The 6,162-nt window shown below is 38.4% G+C and overlaps 1 protein-coding gene across 2 annotated transcripts in view; it reads left to right on the top strand.

Moving 5' to 3' along the window:
* asrgl1 (asparaginase and isoaspartyl peptidase 1) overlaps window positions 1-6,162 on the top strand; it is a 57,730-nt gene that overhangs the window by 42,005 nt on the left and 9,563 nt on the right. The window lies entirely within an intron of this gene.

Here is a 6,162-nt window from a genome sequence, read left to right as displayed (position 1 = left end):
GCTATTAATAGTTACTTAAAATGTTTTCCATACAGTGTGAAAAAACAAAGGTGAGTGATGACTGTTGTCCTGGTTTACAGTGTAATGTAGGTGGGTCAAACTTTAAAGTGTCAGCTGAGTGAGGATGAGAAGAGGTGAGATTTGACTGTCTTGGTCCCACACCAGTCACCCAGATGTGAGTTCATTAAAAACAATTCTGGTAACGTAGTCTAGTTGAAAATTTAAAAGTTTTCGATGACTTGGGTATAGAAGAAATGATGTTCCTTGTTAAGTGTAATTTTTTTAAGTAAAATTTCAATTTCAGAAGTGGGGAGTTTTTCAAAATAAAGTTGTAGGCATTAGCTACAAAGTGTGAAAGCGTAATTGATGTGATGAGAAAAAAGTATCAGACAAATGTTTCATTTGAAGTGATATTTGCCCATTCATTCAACCCCATCACACCCAACATGTTTGTTTCACACCTGCACTTGCAGCCTTGTAGGAGAAAATAATCAGTGCAACCAGAGACAAAAAACTTCATTTCAATTTGTGCAGTAAGTGTTAAGTTCCACTGTAAAGTGTTTTTGTTTATGGAAAGTATCTTCAAACAAAAGGTGTGCATTCACATGCTAGATTAAAATTGAGTGGAGACCCTATGACCTTGTCAAAGTTACACTGATGTGTGAAGCTGCAGCTGTGAGTAGATCCAGCAGTTTGTGGCCTTTAAAACCTCCAATCTACACGTTTGTGCTAGTTGTTTCTGAATAAGATTTCTCACAGTGCCCTCAGGGCAACAGCCCTGTTTTGGTTTGCCTTTTTTAAGTGACATTTTACTTTCACAGAATTTTTTGATCATCTTGTTATGTTTTAGTGGTGTCCTTGGGTGACACTAGAGAGCACATTTTTGGCATTTTGGGGGGGGCTTAATTTGATCATACTAAGAAGAGATGAGCCTTTTTGTTTGCTTGTTTGAAAAGCAATTTTTTAACCCTAAAGTTTTGAACTTCCTGAGCTTTACATGTTTGTTATGTGTTAATGTTTTCGCTATATTACAGAGAAGTGTTCAGAGTTTTCATTACTCCTTAAGGATGACCCCCCCCCCAGGAGGCCATGGACTTACAAATGTCCAAACTGCATAACTATGGTATCTGTTAGTGTTTAAGATATGTTTGTAGGACATTTTGACAGGAATCCATCCATGACATTTTTAAAACTGTAAAACTTTTACTTTTTTGTCTAAAGGCCCAAATGCAACTGCCTGTGCAGAGCTTAAAACCGAAATTGTATTTTAAAAGGCAAATTGCTTCCTGTTGCAGATAGGTTAGAGGTGTAAGCACATGAACTGTGTGGCTCAGTGAGACAAAAATTTTGGTGTTGGTTTCATCTCTCCATTCCTAGCCCCCTTTAGAGCCATTTTAGTGTGTTTTTGAGTGCCTTTTTGGCAGTAGAGAATATATTATGGGATGTTGGGGGATATGTTTGGTATCCTATGGAAAATTTTGCAGATCCTGAGGTGTGTGCAGGATTTGGTGCGTTTTTGAGCATGTTTAGGGGTTCAAATAAGCCATCAAAGTGTGTAGAAAGGTAACAATGTGTGTTTTGATCCCTGTTTGGGATAGGTCAGGGTGTCGGCTTATGATTTTGGTGTCAATGAGACAAACATGGAACTTGTAATAGTATGTCACATCATCACAAAACAGCAAAGGGAGGATTCAAATTCACAAAAATGTACAAAAAAAAACGTGTCATAAAGGCCAGAATATTGACCTAGTCTGCGTAAAAATCTGATATTTTTGTAGTAAATTTTGTCAGAAATCCATTAATGGCATTTTTTTAAAAGTGTAGGACTTTTACTTTTTCGACCAGAGGACAAAATGCAGCAGCCTGCCCAAAGCTGAAAACTGAAATTTTATTTTGAAAGGCAAATTGCCAGCTTCCTGTTGGAAATAGGGGCGTCAGCATATAATTTTTTCGTGTCAGTGAGACAAACACTTTGAAGTTGGTTTGATCTCTGTACGACATTCCTTGTGGCCGCTAGGGCCATTTTAGCGTGCCCAAATGGCAGTAGAGGGCTTATTATGGGATGTTGTGGGGTCATGTTTTGTATCATATCAATGATTTTGGCGCTCATAATGTGTGTGCCAATTTTGGTGAGTTTCTGAGCATGCTCAGGGTGTGTAAAAAGCAATCAAAGAGTGTAGAAAGGGTAAAAATGTACCAGCTGCAGTGGCCATTTTAGTGTCCCCAGAGAGGTCTGGAAAGCATAAATATAGGTGAAGGATTTTTTCAAAAATGTATTTGGTTTTGTCATTATAAGTTGTAAGTCAAATGAGCAGCTGCACTGAATTGCAAATGTGTTCGTGATATGATCACAAAACTGCTACAGAGCTTAGAGGATTCAAAGAAAAGTTTAAGAAAGAAGTGCTGATAGATGGCACAGTACTCATTAAGTGTGCGAAGAAAAAGGTGGAAGCAGTGTTGGATGAGTTTTGATTGCTCTCACGGGTCTGTCATACCTGTTTTACCTCCACAGTGAGAGTTTCATCCCATTCTAGCCCTCTTAGTGCTATGACAGTTGATACAGTTTATGATTCCCTCTGCTGAGTGACCAGCTGCATGGAACTCCTAATTAGTGTGTGACATCATCACAGAAATGCAGCAGCCCAGGGGGAGGATCAAATTCCCAAAATGAACAAACTATTCTTTATGTAGGCCACAATGTTGACCTAATCTGTGTAATATTTTTTGTAGGAAATCTTGTCAGAAATCCATTCATGGCATTTTCAGAGCTGTACGACTTTGAGTTCCTTCGAGCTATTACGGGTCCCCCCTGCCTGCCCAGCAGTCTCTCATGTCGTGCGTTTCAATGAGACAAACATTTTGGCGTTTGTTTCATCTCTCTACGACATTCGTAGTGGCCACTATGGCCGTTTCTGTGTGCCTAGTGGCTCTGAGAGCATATTATGGGATGTCAGGGAGTCAGTTGATACCATGGTAACGTATCCTCTGCTATGCTGAATGACATCACCAGCAGCTGCATGCTTGGAACTACTAATTAGCGTGACACAAATAGAGTGTGGAGTGAGCGTTTATCAGGCATGTAATGTAAAGAAGTCCTCACAGAGTCCACAATTTTACCCCAATGTGTGTCAAAATATAATCAGTATGTAGTAATTTTTGTCAGGAATTGTTTTTTTTTTGGCATTTTTAAAGCTGTACAAGTTTTACTTTTTTGTCTAGAGGCCCAAATGCGTCACAAAATCCTGGAATGGAGAAAAGAAGGATTTATTTTAGAGAAATGTCCAAAGTATTTGTCCTATGGGCCAGAATGTTGACTTAATCTGTGTAAAAATATCATATGGTTGTATGAAATTTTGTCAGGAATCAAAACCATGTAATTTTTTTTTAAATGCGTCTCAATGAGCTGAACATTTTGGTGTTGGTTTAATCTCTCTATGACATTCCTAGCCCCAGCTAGGGCCGATAAAGTGTGTTTTTTAGTGTTTTTTTGGCTGTAGAGAGAATATTATGGGGTTTAGGGGAGTCAGTTGATACCATGGCAACGTATCCTCTGCTGTGCTGAATGACATCACCAGCTGCATGCTTGGAGTTCTAATTAGCGTGACACCAGTGTGACTAGAGGCTGGAGGGAGTTTTTATCAGCCATCTAATGTAAAGAAATCCTCACAGAGTCCACAATTTTACCCCAATCTGTGTCAAAAATATCATATTTGATAGAAGGGCTTGTGAGGAATCCATTTTTGGCATTTTTAAAGCTGTACGAGTTATACTTTTTTCTCTAGAAGCACAAATGCGTCACAAAACAGATGGAAGAGTGCTGGAAATGGATTTTTTATTTATGAGAAACGTTTGAACTACTTGTCCTGTAGGTCACAATGTTGGCTTAATCTGTGTAAAAATATCATATGGTTGTAGACAATTTTGTCAGGAATCCAACCATGTAATTTTTAAAGCTCTATGACTTGTAGTTTTTTGTCTAGAGGCCCAAATGCGGCACTAGTAGAATGTGTGTTTTGACGTGAAACGTTTTCTCCTCATCTGCTAACATGGAGAAATCCTAAATTTGCCAAAAGCGGTCGGCGGCTCTGAGGGCTCGCCATTCGAAAACCGGGCCAGAAACAACAACTTCATGAACAACTTTTGTAGAGCAGGGTCTAGTCTGTCATGTGATGGTATTTTCAAGCATGTGCCATTTTTGGTTTCAGATGAGATAATTTTTGCAGAAAGGGAAAAAATGCAGAAAACTCTTATTTTGAAAGGCAAAATAGCCGGCTTCCTGTTGGAGATAGGTCCAGGGTAGCAGCGTATGATTTTTGCGTCTCATTGAGCTGAAAATTTTGGTGTTGGTTTCATCTCTCTACGACATTCCTAGTGGCGGCTAGGGCCGTTTCTGTGTGTTTTTTTGTTTTTTTTTTAGAGGTTTTTTGGTTCTCTAGAGAGTATTATGGGATGTCAGGGGTCATGTATGGTATTTTCTCAAATTTTTTGGCGATCCTGATGTGCGTGCCAATTTTGGTGAGTTTTCGAGCATGTTTAGGGGGTCAAATTAGCGTTCATTGACGGTGTGGAATAATAAGAAAAAAGAAACGGACGAAATACAATAGTGCCCTCGGCCTTCGGCCGAGGGCACTTTCTAGCTTGCTAGAAAGTGCCCTCTTCCGTTGGCCGAGGACCCTAATAAAAACACGACCTGATTCAGGAGGGGATTAGACAGATGCAACAGATGGAGGGACAATGCAGGATTTTTGGTGCGGTGCACTGACACAATCTACTGTTAGTAAATTCCCCCTCAGTCCAAAACTTTGTTGTAGCAGCAGCAGCTGCGTATAGATTTTAAGTACAGTGTAAACTAAAAGTTCTGTTTTCATAGTCTACAATTTTCTAATTTAACCCTTAATATTGTGTTCATTTCATGTTAAATATCCAAAATGATCGGTCCTAAAAATGGTGGTATAACTTCTTGTGTTAAAATGTCTAAGTTCTTGTGATCATTAGAAATATTAACTTCTATTTGTTATTTATGGCCTGTAGACCTCATTGATCTGAGCTGATAGAAGTCAAACTCAGGTTTAAAAACCATAGATCCTGTTTTATTTTGATTATAAAAAATAATCAGATGAAACAGTGACCGTGAACATTTATTTATGTACAAAGGGATTTATCCCAAAAATACACTTAGAACTTTCACAAATTCCAAAATCAATGACTTAAACATTACAAAACAGCTAACAAAAAAATAATACATTTATCATCAGTCCAACAGATATGTTTTTCCTGATAAGGGAAAATAAAATAATTCTATGGCTGTCATCAACGAGACAAACTGGCAGTGATCAGAGAGATTTAGGACAAATAGCAAGAGTGCCTACTCATCTGTATATCAGGTCCAAACTGTCACAGTAGAGGAGATGAGTGTCTGCTTTTGACACTTCCTCCTGTAACCCATCCTCACTGTCAGTCTCCTGACCTCTCTCGTCATCATCAGTTTGGTGATCAAATAAACGCTGCCTGGCCAAAACAAAAAGCCGCCACCAAAAAAAGGTCACACACTAAGATATTTTCTTGGACCGCCTTTAGCTTTGATTATGGCACGCATTTGCTGTGGTATTGTTTCGGTAAGCTTCTGTTATGTCACAAGATTTTATTTCCATCCAGTGTTTCATTTATTTTTGCCAAGATCTTGTGTTGATGATGGTAGAGTCTGACTGCTGTCAGTCAGCAATCAGTGAGGCTAACCAGAAAAAAAGGCTTCAGTTTGCTAGGAAGCCTCACTTATGGTCCTGACTTGATGTGATGCTGCTACCTTGAAAAAGCAAAAAAATAAATAAATAAATAGGTATATGAGGAAAAGAAAGGAGGAGAGAAAGCTGAAACAGTTCCTTAGCATCATTTTTTTTTTTTAATTGAAACCTTGTCTAGTTTTGCTCCAAGCATTTTCATTGGTTTGAAAATTACTTTTTACTAAAACAGAAAAAAAAATATTTTGATCCCTTTCTTTGATAAATGTTACCACTCTAAGTTTACGCATATAACTGCACTAAACATTCAGATGTAGTCAGTTGTTTGACACATATGGCAGGATTTAAAAACCTTTACCAACAAAAGCTGGTGCTATATCTGTTCTTCAAAAGCCCTTTCTGCTTTCCAGAGCAAACTTCAGTT

This window comes from Halichoeres trimaculatus, unplaced genomic scaffold (genome assembly GCF_033239565.1).
Source record: "Halichoeres trimaculatus isolate MK-OKI-2021-1 unplaced genomic scaffold, fHalTri1.1 fHalTri1_scaffold_8, whole genome shotgun sequence".
NCBI lineage: Eukaryota > Metazoa > Chordata > Actinopteri > Labriformes > Labridae > Halichoeres > Halichoeres trimaculatus.
This window is presented reverse-complemented; position numbering and strand designations above follow the sequence as displayed.